The following is an 18,224-nucleotide window of genomic DNA, read 5'->3' on the forward strand; positions in this document are numbered from 1 at the left end:
TATGTAAACCTTTCTAGCCTTTAAAAATATGTGTTCATTGATGTATTGTTTGTTATTTACATTTCTGGGCAGAGGTAGTACCAATCCACACAAAATATATATAGAATAAAAAAATTTGAAATGCAGAAATGTCAGATTTCACTTTCAATCAGAGCAGATTTATTTCTGCCAAGATATTCCAATGTATGTCTTTGTGAAGTATAGGTATCTAAACTATGTATTGTAATTTGAATGCTGCAAGTGTTTATATATTAAGCAGAATTATATTAAGAAAGAAAACCTTTTTGTAGCTTATTGAGTCATTAAAAATTCAATATTGATGCAAAATAAATATTTATATTTGAATTGTGTTTTTTTTCTTATACATTTTGTATATTTTGGCTTTCAAGAAGACTTATCATACCAAATGAATAAAAAAAGAGATTTGATATGATTGTGACAAAACCAGTATCCAATAATACTAATTGACTAACATGACCAATGACAAGTTCCTGTATAACTTTAAATAGTACAAAATTCTACAGAAGTGGACGGTTTGTACCAACTAACATGAGCAACATGACAGGAGCTACACATGTTACCAGAGCACTTGACATCAACCCCTGTTGTTTAGTGGGATAAGTGTTGCTTAATCGTAAGTTTTCTGTTGGTCTTTTTAGTTTTAAACATGTCGTTGTCAGTTTATTTCTGATTTCTGATATTTTGCAGTTGTTTGACCTTTTGTTTGTTTTGATCACATATCGTTGTCAATATAATGGAATTTAATACAACTGTCATACAAGTGAGAGGTTTAGCGAGCTATAAAACCAGGTTTAATTCACCATTTTCTATATATTTGCAAACAGTAAATTAAAAAAAAAAAAAATGACCATAAAATTGATGTTCTTGTCAACATCGGTGGTGACTTACCACAGAATAAAAACAAACATGTAAAACAAAAGGCGAAAGCGCATTAAACAGTACAAAATAACCTTGCATTGTCACTTACAGAATAACGCTACGCTACAAAATGATGTCACAGGTAAAAGTAACGTCACGATAGTTTTTTAAAAGTTTGATATAGTTCAAAATCAGGTTTGTAATATGGCATTCAATGTATAATACACCGATAAAAATTTAATTAATATTATAGAATTGTGTAAGCAACCAGATAAATAATTGCATTATCTAGCTATGTAGTTATTAATTTTATAAATAAAACTATAAAACAAAAAAATCGTTAAGTTTCCCTAAACTAAAATCTTATAAATGAACTTGGTGATTAATTATCTTTACTTTTACATACGAATAGAATATTAAAAAAAATAGAACCACAACTACAAACGACAACACATTTAACAATATCCGATCAGTATTACAAATACAACATCATAACTAAATTCATTAATTTATGATAGCAAAGTACCCTGACAGCTGATTTTAATTTTACATTACGTTGTGATTAAGGTCAAAATCAAATATGCATTATCCTAATCATTTACCCTAGTATTACAACAATAAAATAGCCAGACCTATAACACGATACATTATCCTAATCATTTACCCTAGTATTACATGTACAACAATAAAATAGCCAGACCTATAACACGATACATTATCCTAATCATTTACCCTAGTATTACAACAATAAAATAGCCAGAACTATAACACGATACCTAGTATTACAACAATAAAATAGCCAGAACTATAACACGATACCTAGTATTACAACAATAAAATAGCCAGAACTATAACACGATACATTATCCTAATCATTTACCCTAGTATTACAACAATAAAATAGCAAGAACTATAACACGATACATTATCCTAATCATTTACCCTAGTATTACAACAATAAAATAGCCAGAACTATAACACGATACCTAGTATTACAACAATAAAATAGCCAGAACTATAACACGATACATTATCCTAATCATTTACCCTAGTATTACAACAATAAAATAGCCAGACCTATAACACGATACATTATCCTAATCATTTACCCTAGTATTACAACAATAAAATAGCAAGAACTATAACACGATACATCATTAATTCTCTCTAGTATTACAACAATAAAATAGCCAGACCTATAACACGATACATTATCCTAATCATTTACCCTAGTATTACAACAATAAAATAGCCAGACCTATAACACGATACATTATCCTAATCATTTACCCTAGTATTACAACAATAAAATAGCAAGAACTATAACACGATACATGATTAATTCTCTTTATGTTTTGTAGACTAGTATACTAAAGTATAACAAAGTATGATTTAGCTACATCTTAGAACTGTATTCTATTTTAATTCAGAAGATGACAAATTTTCCTTGAGATTAAACAACTTAAAGTTGCCTGACTTAAAAAAAAAAAACCCAATAAAACTGTGACATAATGGGAAAAAAGTCTGGAAAAAACATAAACAAAAGTTCACATCTTCTTTTTATATATATATAAGTAGAACATGGTGGATTACTACTGATTTTATAGCTAGCTAAACCTCTCACTTAAATGACATTCGCCTGTCACAAATCATGAAAATGTATGAACAACTCTAATAAGTCAAATCAGGTCCTATTGCATCATAGAAAAGTGAACGAATGGAATTTTCTACTTGTTTATAGAGCATACGTAAAATCACATATTGTTTTTTAATATAGATTAGACCGTTTGTTTTCCTGTTTGAATTGTTTTGAACTAGTCATTTTTGGGTCCTTTATAGCTTGCTGTTTGGTGCGAGTCAAGGATCCGTGTTAAAAGACCTCAATTTGACATATAATGGTTTACTTAAACAAATTGTCACCTCGATGGAGAGTTGTCTGATTGGCAATCATATCACATCTTATATCTATTTGCACAAGGGGAATTTATTCCCTAATTGTAAATGGTTTTTGAAATGTTATGACGGCAAATTTCAGTCTTTTGCTATTTACGTCTTTTTAATTACGACGCGCACATTAAAAGTACAGTTTATGATATATAGCTTCGTGTTATAAATTTCTAGCCATCTGTCCTTAGTAAACTCAATAATTCTACTTTAACATCATCTGTTGTTTTGTCTTTAACGATGTATTGCGTTATGGTGCTAGGGAAAATATTTAAAATAAAATTTATATGAGAATGGAGCAAAGACTGGCGTCCAGAATATGAACCAGCATACAATTTGTATTCTGTTCTTCCTTTTTTTCCCTTAAAATGTGCTTTGTCTATATGTTTTTTTGTTATATATTTTATATATTTATTTGCTTTTATAGTGATTAAGATTATAACACAATGATGACTATCTGATATGTTTACTTTTTTTTGTCTATTTGTTTTGTTCCCACATCGTTGTCACTATAATGGAATTTTTATTCAACTGTTATCATGGTTATATAAGTAAGCGTTTAAACTAGTTAAAAACAAGTTTAATCCACCATTCTTTTATGTACGAATATGCCTGTACCAAGTCAGGAATATGACAGTTGTTATCCATCAGTTTGATGTGTTTGGACGCTTTAAATTTGACATTTGCTTAGAGTCTTTCCGTTTTGAAATTTTCACGGAGTCCAGGTTTTTTATGATTTTTAATTTTTCCTTTGATGAGAACACTTTTATTTAACTTAAAACGATTTTGTATGCAACATCTACCATTCAATTGTAAAAAGAAACAAAAATAATGGAAATAATTGTAAATCGGGTATATTTGAATAAAAAAAAAATGTTGATCTCAGCTGAAAAAACAAAAATCAGAAAAGTTGGAATTGTGCCAAATAACTCTAGTCTCTACTGATAATCACACCACAATTTCAAATATTACTTTTTATTGACTTTAAGCAATAAAAACTGCACAAAGCGATAGTTTGGGTAGGAATTCTATAATGAAACGATATATTATGATTGTCAATGGGGCACATACATGTATTCACCAAATGATGTAGATATATATAATAAACAACTTTGGGTCATCAACATGACAGAATGAAAACAGTTCAAACCAGAAGACAAACTGATCAATTTATCTGTATTGGCCAAAACTTCTAGGACTTTTTGGTCCTCAATGCTCTCCAACTTCGTGCTTTTTTTTGGTCAAAATTGCAATCCTGGTATATATATATATTTATCATATACTTAGACTAAATAACATATAAATTTTACCGTATGATAATAGCCTTAAATTGACGTAAATTCCATATTTTTCGAATTGGTGCTTAGCGGGCTGATATGAAAAGTTTATCACATGCTTTGATTGTTATCACATGCCTTTCCGTAACATTATCACATGGCATTCCGGTAATACTCGGCCAATTCCGGAAAACACACCTAAATGCTACGTTTTCTGTGAAAAACATTAGAAAGTAGTGTACAAAACAATTACTTGAATACTGGAAAGTATATAGATTAAAATAATAAAATAATAATAATAATAATAAAAAACCAAACAAACACACTATTTAATAAATACATTTTTTAAGTTTTTCTGAAACATTATTTAGAAAGTTTCTTTAAAAAGTTGACTTTTCCAAACAATGATCATTCTGTATACTAGTATTGTTAAATTATTTTTTTGTCGATTCGTCTATATTAAAATGTTTTTCTCTCTCTCTCTCTGTTGAGGCATATGATAGAAGGTATCAATTTTTGGGTCCGACGGCCGTGAACTTTTTTACTCTTTAAACTTCGGGAACCACGTAAAAGGATCAATAAATGAATCTATTATTTTTCTCTACTGTTGAAGCATATGATAAAAAGATCATAACATGTCATTTTTCATATCGCATGTATTATCAGCCCTCGGTCAATATCAGCCCTCGAGCCATGCGGCTCTTGGGCTGATATTGAACCTAGGGCTGATAATACATGCGATATGAAAAATGCCATGTAATAATCTGATAATATGGTGAGTTTATGTTTGTACAAAACCTAAACAAAAACAACTATTATATGCAACAACAACTACAAACCTGGCTTTTAGGCTTTTGACACTCTGTTCTAAATACAAATTGGCTTCTGTTAAATAAAATATTCATGATCGTATACATGTACATTTTGCACTGTATGCAATAAAAAAATGACAAGTGATTCATAGGACTTTCTTACGATACATTTCCTCATACAGGAAGCTTGTAAGATGTATATTACGGTGTCCTTAAGTAACATACATGGATATAAATGATATATATGTTCACATAATTAGGAGATTATGAATTCAATGAGGTTAGTTTATTTGTTAGAGGATCTTGAATTTAGCATTGGCAACACCATATAAAATTGAGATTGAAAATGGGGAATGTGTCAAAGAGACAACAACCCGACCATAGAACAGACAACAGCCGATATAGTATACCACACAACGTGGTCAGATAATTATCTAAATGTTTGTTTCAATGTGTCAAATTTAATTATTTGAACCATTATAACTGAATACATTGTATACCAAATAAAAAGATGAGCCAAATGACAGCAGAATACTATTCCGCCGTTTATACTCGTATAAATTAATACTTAAATCATACAATCGAAGGCGAGACACCAAAGCATGCCCATACGTGATATTTATTCAAATTTTAGATATGAAGTTTACTCAAACACCAAACATTCTAACCTGACAATGCATACACTATTATTGATGGGTTAACGACTGGTAAACATTCAGTGGCTTACATTGTAGATACTATTAAGAAGATGTGGTATGATTGACAATGAAACAACTCTCCACTAGATATCAAATGACACAAAAGTTAACACCTATAGGTCACCGTAAAGCCTTCAATAATGTCGGCTATTAAAGTCCCCTCAACGATAAATGTAAACCAGTTCTGAGGACAAAAGTAATGGCCTGATATTTATTAAAACAAAATGAATGAAAAAAATATGAACTTTTTGCCAAATCGTATACATATATCAGTTTGTTTTCTGGTTCGAATTGTTTTCATTCTGTCATGTTGATGACTCATAGATTTCAAGAGATTATCTTAGCCGTATCTGGCGCAACTTTGTGGAATTTTGGGTCCTCAATGCTATTCAACTTTGTACTTGTTTGGCTTTATAATTATTTAAATATGAGCGTCACTGATGAGTCTTATGAACATAGGGGCCAGCTGAAGGACGTCAGAGCCAGCTGAAGGAGGAAGGGGCAAGCTGAAAGACGCCTTCGGGTGCGGGAATTTCTCGCTACATTGAAGACCTGTTGAAGACCTTCTGCTGTTGTTTTTTCTGTGGTCGGGTTGTTGTCTCTTTGACACATTTCCCATTTCCATTCTCAATTTTATGATGAAGAGAAAACGCTCGTTTGGCGTATTAAATGATAATCCTGGTACCTCTGATAACTATTACCACCACTAGGTCGATGCCTGACAACCTGACCAAAGAGCAGACTTTATATGCATATTTTATATTAAGTTCTATTAGATATATGCTTTAAAACGTTGAATTGTTTAGCGAACGGACATTATCGATATATAGAATATAAAGTTAATTAAGGGATATTACTAGCTTATTATAGTATTCCAAGGTAGCTCCTGTACAAGGTCTGTCACATATGAGTAGAGGTATAAGTCCAAAGTAGCCCCTGTACGAGGTCTGTTACATATGAGTAGAGGTATAAGTCCAAGGTAGCTCTTGTACGAGGTCTGTCACATATGAATAGAGGTATAAGTCCTAGGTAGCTCCTGTACGAGGTCTGTTACATATGAGTAGAGGTATAAGTCCAAGGTAGCTCCTGTACGAGGTCTGTCAGATATGAGTAGAGGTATAAGTCCAAGGTAGCCCCTGTACGAGGTCTGTCACATATGAATAGGGGTATAAGTCCAAGGTAGCTCTTGTACGAGGTCTGTCACATATGAGTAGAGGTATAAGTCCAAGGTAGCTCTTGTACGAGGTCTGTCACATATGAATAGAGGTATAAGTCCTAGGTAGCTCCTGTACGAGGTCTGTTACATATGAGTAGAGGTATAAGTCCAAGGTAGCTCCTGTACGAGGTCTGTCAGATATGAGTAGAGGTATAAGTCCAAGGTAGCCCCTGTACGAGGTCTGTCACATATGAATAGGGGTATAAGTCCAAGGTAGCTCTTGTACGAGGTCTGTCACATATGAGTAGAGGTATAAATCCAAGGTAGCCCCTGTACGAGGTCTGTCACATATGATTAGAGGTATAAGTCCAAGGTAGCTCCTTTACCAGGTCTGTAACCTATGAATAGAGGTATAAGTCCAAGGTAGCTCCTGTACGCGGTCTGTCACATATGAATAGAGGTATAAGTCCAAGGTAGCTCCTGTACTAGGTCTGTAACCTATGAATAGAGGTATAAGTCCAAGGTAGCTCCTGTACGCGGTCTGTCACATATGAATAGAGGTATAAGTCCAAGGTAGCTCCTGTACGAGGTCTGTCACATATGAGTAAAGGAATAAGTCCAAGGTAGGTCCTAACCGAGGTCTGTCACATATGAGTAGAAGAATAAGTCCAAGGTAGGTCCTGTCCGAGATCTGTCACATATGAGTAGAGGTATAAGTCCAAGGTAGGTCATGTACGATGTCTGTCACATTGATTAGAGGTATTAGTCCAAAGTAGGTCATGTACGATGTCTGTCACATATGATTAGAGGTATAAGTCCAAGGTAGGTCCTGTACGAGGTCTGTCACATATGAGTGTACCAAAGAAGTCTAGTAAACGAAAACTTAAGAAGCCAACAGTAACATCATGGGTTTGGGACAAGCCACAAGAAGATGCATTCCAGAAACTCAAAAGTCAACTAGCGACGCCACCTGTTCTTGGTTATCCACGTTACAAGGAACCTTTTGAATTACATACAGACGCATCTATGCTTGGTCTTGGAGCAATACTGTACCAATCACAAGAAGGAAAGAAAAGAGCCATAGCTTATGCCAGCAGAGGACTTAGCAAGACTGAGAGGAACTACCCAGTCCATAAATTAGAATTCCTTGCTCTGAAATGGTCAGTAACAGAGAAGTTTCATGATTACCTTTATGGCAACACATTTACCGTGGTTACAGACAACAACCCACTTACCTACGTTTTAACAACAGCGAAGCTTGATGCCACTGGTCATCTTTGGATAGCTAGTTTGTCATCATACAACTTTAACATCGTCTACCGACCTGGTGCTAACAACGCTGATGCAGATGCACTTTCCAGACTTCCAGAACTACTTGGTCGTACCAACACCTCCAACATAAGTACAGATTCTGTGAAAGCCATTTGTCAGTTACAGCATGCACAACCATATGTTCAGACGTTATCGATGACAACATCTAAAGCCACTGATGATCCATACTTACCATCACAACATCTAGTCAACATCAAGATGGAACAGAAGCAAGATACTTACATTAAAGATTGGGTATATTGGGTTGATGAACATCGCAAGCCAAGAAAAGAACAGTTAGAACGTTCACCATGGAACAATTGGTTTATTAACAACTACGACAAATTGAAAATGGTTGATGGCGTACTCTACCGTATTATCCACGACAATGGGGAACAACATAAACAACTTGTATTACCCGAAGTCTGTATTGCCAAAGTATTAACAGCATTACATGATGAGATGGGACATCAAGGCAGAGACAAAACAGTATCATTGGTTAGAGATCGTTTTGTTTGGTTTGGAATGAATCGAGATGTTGACAATTGGATATCGAACTGCGACAGATGTATTCGACGAAAGCAACCTGCAAGTCACAGAGCACCACTCATTAGTATCGAGACAACACAACCGATTGAGTTAGTATGTATGGACTATCTCTCACTTGAAAGATCTACAGATGGATTTGAGAACATACTTGTTATAACAGACCACTTCACTCGATATGCATTGGCAATACCAACAAGAAACCAGACAGCAAAAACAACTGCAGACGCATTCTTCAACAACTTTGTAGTCCACTATGTTTTGCCAGAAAGAATTCACTCCGATCAAGGTGCCAACTTTGGATCCAAAATCATTAAGGAATTATGTAACATCACTGGTATGACGAAGTCAAGAACAACACCGTATCATCCAATGGGAAATGGCATCACTGAACGTTTCAACAGGACATTACTTGGTATGCTTGGAACATTAGAGAACGTCCAGAAGAAAGATTGGAAGTCGCATGTTGCTGGTCTTGTCCATGCTTACAATTGCACTCGTCAAACATCAACTGGATTCTCTCCTTACTATCTGATGTTCGGAAGACAACCAAAGCTACCTATAGACATCGCTTTTGGAATTGGAGATAAGCTGAACCTACTACTACAACTAAGTATGCAGAAGAAATGCAAGAAAGATTTCGTAAGGCATATGACACAGCAACAAGAAACATCTTTACTGCCCAGAAACGACAGAAGACACACTACGACCAGAAAGTAAAAGGAGCTGTGCTGAAACCGGGAGATAGAGTTTTAGTCAAGACTCTAGCTTTTGATGGAAAGCACAAGTTAGCAGATAGGTGGGAAGAAGACCCGTACCGTATAATTAGTCAGCCTAATTGTGGAATACCAGTGTACATGGTTCAGAAAGAGAATAAAGAAGGAAGAAAGAGGACTCTACATAGAAATCTGTTCTTGCCTATTGGAGATCTGCCCAAAGATATTATTGATAAAGAAAAGAAACGTCCTGCGCCCAGGCAAAGAAGAAAGAAGCAGCCCGAGGAACCGACGAAATCTGAAGGGAACAGTGAGAACAGGATCACTGATGAAGTATCAGATGAGGAGTCGGAGCAGGAGTATGGATATTATATACTTGATCAGGATACACAGGACAACACCAACAGTGATGTACCAGTTGTGGACCTACAAGAAGAAGGAACTCTTGGTTTCACTGGTGACGGCCATGATGAAGCTGAGAGTAGTGATCAGCAGGGAACTGGTTTAGGAGGGGACGCTCTTCCTGTGGACATTAATACAGCTGCAGAACCAAACCCTGTGAGTGATGAGGAACCTGAAGAAGCGACTGCTCAGACTACAGAAGAAAACACTTCTATTGATCGAGATGAGAGTGCGCCAACAGACTTATCACATGAAGAGGCAGATGAACCCACCATAGCAACAACCGGAACAACAACAAAGAAGAAGACGTATATTACCGACACCACCACGAGACCCACCAGTAGCAACTAGACCTCAGAGAGAAAGGAAACCACCGAAATACCTGGAGGACTATGTTGTATCCAAGCAGGCTACTACTATCCAACAGCCTGATTGGTTAATGAGGATTCACTGGTTGGAGTCTGAAGCAAGAAAAGGAAGATTTAAAGGCTTAGAGATTGAGTTGTCAAGAACCATACTCGACATCATGCGAACTGGTTAATGGCTTGCCGAGGACGTCAACCTTCAGTGAAGGGGGAAACAGACCGGAATGACGTGGAAGTCATTTTCCTACAGCGGGGAGAATGTAGCAGAGTGATTTTTATGATAATTTTATATATTGTAAAAATCATCTTTTTAATTACTATATTTATTATAAAGCTTAATTACGTATTTGAATATTGTATATTCAGTTTAAATTATTACTTGCAAACCCTATTTTTATGTATAGTAATATTCACGTTATTTTCTATGAATATTCATTAGGGATTTACTTAAATCATTGTATTTGATTGGCTGTTAATATTTCGCGGTCAAGTTTGATTTCCTTTGTTTTGTACCTGTACATTTCCACGGGACGATAGCCATGACAGTCCATTGAATTTATCTGTTTATATTGACCACATAGTTTACCTTTAAACCATATATTTTGGACAACATTATTATAGAATACTGTAAGTTACTTCTTTATTAACATTATTTATATTTTTCACGTAAATGATATTATTATATTTTGGACGCTCAAATCAAAATATTTATAAAGCCAAACAAGTACAAAGTTGAAGAGCATACAACTGTTGAATTATTTGTATCATACTCCGACATACAGCATGGTTAGCAGAGGGACACTTGCTACCAGCTTCAAGTCCTATTTATATCTGCAATGTATAAACAGATCTCAAAATTGAATCAAGTGTGTTACGATATTTCGAGACGATTGGATTTTAATATTGAGAGCCCGTACGTTCCAAGCTTTTTGAAACAGAACTGTCAAGAGTGGACAAATATCGTAGTACACATTTTATAGTGTCGGGATCTGTTTCTATAATGACAATAACAATCAAAACCAATGAGTAAACAAAGACTAAAAAGGCCAAAGGACATTTACATCAACAGTTATAAATAATAATTAAGAAACAACACGAACTCCACTAAAAACCGGGAGTGAAATCAGGTGCTCCGGAAGGGTAAGCATTTCCTGCACCGTATACGGCACGCGTCGTGTTATTTCTTTGTTCAGTTCGGTAATGATGGAAGGTTATTCTGACGGAGGAAGAATATCAGATATGATTTCTGACACACTTTTGTCATAATGGCAAATTAGCTCATGATGGCGACCGTAAAATTTCTTAAGTAATGACCTTAATTTGATTGATTCATAGCACTGTCTTAGCAACTTTTGAGAAAGCAGTATTCACCGTTCAACAAAATCAACGTACATGGAGCTAGCTTTAGAGTAACGTATCAATTGAGACACATATATTCCATACGATGGTGTCGCTGGGATGTTACTACACAGAAATGGAAAGTTGACTATAGGAAAATTTAAATCATCGCGTTTGTCACAAATTTTGGTTTTCAACCTACCATCAGTAGTCATTTCGAGAAAAAGGTCTAAATATGAAGCAGATTTATCTGTGTCGGTAGTATCTTTAATTTTAAGTTCACTTGGATATAATAAATGTAAGTGATCACTGAATATATTGTTATTAAGAGACAGCACATCGTCAATATACCGAAAGGTGAAATTTAAAGACTGGGCTAATTTCTTTTCTCCTTTCTGTAAAAGACCTTGGATAAATTCTGCTTCATAGGAATATTAAAAACAAATCTGCAAATAGAGGAGCGCAGTTGGTACCCATTTGGATTCCAATAGTCCGTTGGAAGACCAAACCTCCAAATTCAAAAAATATGTTGTCAATTAAAAAGTCCAGTATGGCAAAGATATCCTCATCGGCATCTTTTTTCTTGACTCTGTATGATTTTTTACAAAGTAAGCTGAATTCCAGCCCAAAACTAGATATTTAAAACGTCTAGTGCCCTTTTTGTTAAAGAAACATAAGCTGACGAGCTCTTTCAGTCGAGCGTTAAGTTTAGTATGTGGAATAGTGGTATAAAGAGTTGAAAAATCAAAGGTTTTAATGTTGGTATAATGTTTTAATGATTGTGATAGTAAATTCACCAATAACTCTTTTGAATTTTTCAGTATCAACATCTGATTAACACCACTTCTTGAATATGCCGTTTCGGAATATTTCTGAAGTCCTGCTTTGACTGCAGTGAGTATGGCAGTAAGAACTTTAGAAAGGGGTTTATTGGAACACTTGGAAGAACCTGTAATAAACACCTTTCCTTATAAGGATTCTTGTGAAGCTTAGGAATCCAAGATAAGGATGGAAGATCCTGGTCTTCATCCTTTGGATTAACACCAAAGGAAATTAGAACCAATTTTAGACGATATGTTAACAATGATTATGCTTCCCTTTCACATATTAGCAAAACATGTGTTCTAATTATGTGATGTCATCTGGCATGGTCGCATTTGTCATGACGTCACAACCGGAAAGCCAGAAACAACCAATAATATTTGACGTCATAATTGAATTTCGACCAATTATGTGTCGAGCACAAAGTTTGCTCTGAAGATGAGAAATATGTTTCTCACACCGATCGAAAAATGATAAAAAAAAATAAAAAAATTACAGAATATGTGTTTAGGCGAAATGCGCAAGATAAGTATTCAAATAGATACGGGTTCATACGCTCGATCATAGACAAAGTACACTTTTCTTGTTCTATACCACATTCTTATCAATTAGACGATAGATAATGGTAATAGTTGTGACATGTGTATAAGTTAAGGAAAATTGGTATGATTGGATTGCTAATAACACGAATAAGACTAACATCTATCCGAGATGTAGATGTTAGCTGCTATATGTCACCGTACAGCCTTCCCTAAGGATCAAAACCAATACTGCATAACAAGCTAGAAAAGGTGCCAACATGACAATATGTATATATAACATTTTTATTTCTGGAAAACAAAACATCCTACAAAAACAAATACAACTAAAAATGTATTATGGAATTCTCGCTACATTGAAGACCCATTGGTTGCCTTCGGCTGTTGTTTGCTCTATGGTCGGGTGGTTGTCGCTTTGACATATTCACCATTTCCTTTCTCAATTTTATTATGGGATACAAATGTTTCGACAATATTGAATTCTTATATGTAACATGTATAAAAACGGTAGCCGCCAAAAAAAAAAAAGAAAACCCACCCAGGCATATACAGAATATCACTTTGAACATCAATCCATTTACATACCAACTTATAAAGGTAAACATGGCCAGTTTGTTATCATGTCTTTAAAGAAATATGATTTGATTAGGCTGTGTACCTTTCATTTGTAGATCATGCGTTGAAACAATGACGGACATATTATCAAGTGGGTTGCAGGAAACCTTTATGGACTGTGACCGTGCACAATATGGAATCTTACAAAACAAAATATTAGACCATAACGGAAAATATATTGACATCCAGAACTGCAAACAAGACCAGCGTGTAGAAGAGAGCAATATAAACGGGCAGACAGTAAATATCATCGGAGAGAACGTTCCTACATATACAACTCAATCTGAAACAACTACATATGAACTGTGTCATGGTGTAGAACTACCAATTGAAGAGTGTAGAAATGAGGAAGATAACATTACAACTGATCCGCTACACGAAGGTTGTAGCGGGAGTTTAAGAAAAGTGTATGATGTGTTTGAAGACTTCTTTTTAGGTTTTTGGTGGAAATCTATAAAATCGTTCGATCCTGAAGAATATCGGAACATGTTCCGAGCACATACTTTGGTAACAGCAGTACTTTGTATTTCGTTCTTCTATTATGATATAGTGTCCGATATTCTGTTGGCTATACAGTATTACAATGACGGTAATTTTAGAGCTTTTGTATTTACTACAGCGTTTATTGCCCTTCCACTTTTTGTGGTTAACGTTATGAATATCTATCTTATTATAAACAGAAAACATTGTTCGTGGGAGGATTCCAAACAATTCTTTATATCAACGGGAAAACAAATTAAAATAAAGCAATGTATTAAGGCAAACAAACAAACAAAAGAAATTAACGCACAACGAAAGTTCAAGGTAAAAAATGAAAATAATAATGTTGAGGAGAACGAGTCGAGAGAATCCGATGATGGCAATGTTTCTGGACCATTAGCAAAGACGTTAAGATGTCTCGTTTCGTTTCCATTACTCTCTGGTACAGTAGACAGAACATTTACACATATTTATCATGGAATAAAGAGCAGGTCGAAATCCACAAATGATGAGATGCGCAAAAAACATTACAAATACAGTTTGGAAAACAATGCAGCCGAAACAAGATTGAAAATTATTGAGGCTTTTATGGAGGCAACCCCGCAGCTAATGCTTCAGATATATTTTACTTTGACAGCACCAGTAAATGAAGATATTAGTACACAAATGTTTCGTGCAGCATCAATGCTCGGATCCTGGATAAGTGTAACAGCTTCAGTTCTAGCTTATACAAACGCTATGTACGATCTAACTGTAAACAAAGTGTCAGTGGTATACAAATTTCTGCGATTTGTCCAAACTGCATCTGGAATTGGATTAAGAATAGTGCTTATTCCAATATTCACTGTAGAATTCGGTTACTATGTAATTGTTATTGTATTATCTCATTGGTTGATTATGGTAGTCACTCTGCTTTACAGGGAATGCACACGTAAATCCACAAGGATAAAAAGTCTAAGGAAAGCCGTTTTTCTTTCCATTGTCAGCTACAGAAGTATTATTTTAATTTTCACGTCTGCAACTACTGCAAAACGCCACCTTGAAGCCATTAGAGGAGAAATGCTGTATAATGTCCTGGTTTATGTGGAAAATTTAACCATGTTTGCTCTTTGGATAAGTACAACTTTGATAAATGGACTCTATTACAATGTTATCATAAGATTTATAGCAACTTTAGAAGGTTTGAGAGTAGGATCATTTCTTATTAGAAACTTATACAAATGTATGTGTGCAACACGAAAACTGGAAACTGATCTCTGACATCTTGCATAACAATCTTCGAGAATAGTGCGACGGACGCATTACAGACTTATTTTCGTTTTCATTTAAGTATAAAACTGAATATGTTACCATTTTATCACCATACGATTTCACGTACGTCAATTTTGTCAGGTTAATACGGATAGGTGTATATTCCGTATTATATTTGCCCCTATCTTTCATTGTTTTTTTTTTATTATAATGGGCTTAAAATCATTCTTTATTTATTCGTTTATTATTTATTTCTTGTATATCATTTATTCATATCAGTATAGCTTTAACTTTTTGCTAAAGTTGCTTTTCCGAATATTTTGAAATTCTAAATATAAATAAGAAAGTTTTTTCGATTAGACAAACCGTATTTTCCGATTGGAACATTACAGAATGCGACTTATTGCTGATTTTGTTTTATGACGACGGAGAAACTATTTATAATTATACTCATTACAGATAACAGGATTGATATTTTATATTTCCGCCAGACGCCAGTCTACAAAAGACTCATCGGAGGTACTCGAATAAAAGAATGGTAAAAAGCCACACAAAGTACTAATTTAGGGAGCATTGAGAACCAAAATTTCTGTGAGGAGCCCGAATTTTGAGTTGGTTTCGGATTGTTTACTTTATGGTGTTTCTGTGTAATTGTCATTCTAGTTTATCCGTTTCCTTAATCTTTTTGACATATACTACAGTGGTACACTACTGTTCTCTTTATTTGGCATACACGTATATACATTCGAATACTCTTTAGTTTCTATGCATCTTTTTCAACAACCAATACTCCTGTAGATCTAGATACAAAAACAAATAATTACCATCTCAGTCTGAAATACTTTATTTTGTCTATTAGTTGTTATTGACTTTGAGCTAGCTGTCAGTAAATGCGAGTACTGACATATGTGTACTTGGTATCTTTGTTGTTGTTGTGGATGATGAATGGATATGTATCCTGTAACGTCCTGTTTGTGTTTTGTTTTATGTTTTTCTTTGTATCGATATATGTCTGATGAGTTAATTAAGCCTTTTTCAACTATGTTGTATAGTTGTTTTTTCTTTTGTTGTGCTGTCAAACCACTTCCCAGGTTTTTGAATTCTCACTCATAAATTTATCTCAATTTTGTGTGTATATCACATCGCTTAATAAGAGGCAAGTCAAAATGTAAACTTGGTTTATCCACATAAACTTATTATTTTCTGTTCGATGCAACATTTGATAAATGCACAAAACATTACAAGCATCTCCAAACAAACAAACACCTACACAATCTATACTAATTCAATAAAATATAATGCAAATTATATACTATACAGAACGTGTTGTACTTACAAATTTCTGTGAGCACTTCAATACGTACAATATAAGTATCGAACTAATATACGACTTTAGAACCCGTAATACCTACCAAGAAATGCCCATGAAGTACCAACCAACGACTTTTGATAAGATACTAATTGAACTAGTTCCACAATTACTTAATATAGAAATAGAAACGGGAAAATCCAAAAAAAAAACCGGATTATTAATAATTAGAGGAAGGATCGAGCGCCCACGAACATAGTTAACTGCGCCATATTCTTTTTGTGCCTGTCCAACGTCAGAAGCCCGTAGTTCGTTGGTTGTCTGGTTCATGTTTGTCATATTTGTTTTTCGTAATGTTTTGGTTAAAACTTTAAATGTTTTTATTAAATGTTGTTTCGATGAGTCTTTGCTGATTTTAGTCATAAATTGTAACTCAGAACGATACAAAAAAAAAAAACAGATCCGCAATAAGTGGTGCACAGTTATCCAATATACGGATTTCCAAAGCGTACAAAAATGTTATCAAGTAAAAATTCAAGTGCAAATATAGTATCTAAGCATGTGTAGTATGTTAGTTTTCTAGATTGAATTTCATTTTTTTCGTGTCCAAGTTTTATACATAAGTAGACTACACGGTATAATCTTTTCTCATTGTTGAAGGCCGTACGGTTGTCTATTATAATTAACTGCTTACATCTAAAGCATTTAAACTTTGATGAATAGTTTTCTTACTGACAATTATACCACATCTCTTGATTTTTGTATCATCAATGGTTTTAAATCGTATGATTTATGACGGTCGGAGTTTAAAACACGGATTAGATATTGTTGACATAGTATAATCATACGCTGGCAGATGTGTAGATCTTATCATTTTGATGCCATTATACAGGGAAAAGAGGTGAACACTATCTTAAGGGACATCCAAACTCACATGTCAACAGTTATACCCCACGGATTAAAAAAAGGCAAATAGTCTTTCACAAAACACAACATAGAAAACTAAAAAACACAGCAACATGCAGAAACCACACAGAAGCTGAGGGTGATCTCAGGTGCTCCATACATGTAAGCAGGTCTGGATGTATTCCCGTGATACAGTTAATGATGTAGTTAGGAGAAATTAAAAAAAGATCATCTAGAATTTCAGATTAAATCTTTATCCGTTTTTATTTTCAATATAAAAAAGAAAATGTGGTATGATTATCAACGAGACAACTCTTCACAAGAGATCACCAGACACAAAAATTAACAACTATAGGTCACCGTTCGGCCTTCAACAATGAGCAAATCCCATACCGCATAGTTGCAGCTATAAAAGGCCCCGAAATAACAATGTAATACATTCAAACGAGAAAATAAACGGCCTAATTTATGTACAAAAAATGAACGAAAAACAAATATGTAACTTCTAAACAAATGAAAACCACTATATTACAGGCTTCTGACTTCGGACAGGCACATACATACAAAATGTGGCGGTGTTCAACATAATAGCGGGATCCCCTAACCTGTGACAGTGATGTAACAGTACAACATAAAAACGAACTAAAAAAGTCAGTTAAAAAAAGTTAGTTTAACTCATTAGATGGATAAAAATACAAATATTACAAATACAAGTGCACAAGTCTGACGCCCATTAGTTTAGGAACAAAATAAGCTAAATATATTGAGCTCGAGATATTAAATATTTAAAAATAATAAAAACATGGTGGAAAAGGCTGAATCGGGCGTTTACCTTGTATTAATATTGGTATTATTTGG

General features: G+C 34.4%; 1 long non-coding RNA gene across 1 annotated transcript; it reads left to right on the forward strand.

Annotated features, from left to right (window-relative positions):
• Nucleotides 1-5,103: 5,103 nt before the first annotated feature.
• LOC143056644 (uncharacterized) lies at nucleotides 5,104-15,383 on the forward strand. Its single transcript, XR_012972435.1, has 3 exons — nucleotides 5,104-5,192; nucleotides 12,266-12,338; nucleotides 13,477-15,383. It is a non-coding gene; the product is annotated as an uncharacterized LOC143056644 (long non-coding RNA).
• Nucleotides 15,384-18,224: the final 2,841 nt, after the last annotated feature.

This window comes from Mytilus galloprovincialis, chromosome 13 (assembly GCF_965363235.1).
Source record: "Mytilus galloprovincialis chromosome 13, xbMytGall1.hap1.1, whole genome shotgun sequence".
NCBI classification, from domain to species: domain Eukaryota; kingdom Metazoa; phylum Mollusca; class Bivalvia; order Mytilida; family Mytilidae; genus Mytilus; species Mytilus galloprovincialis.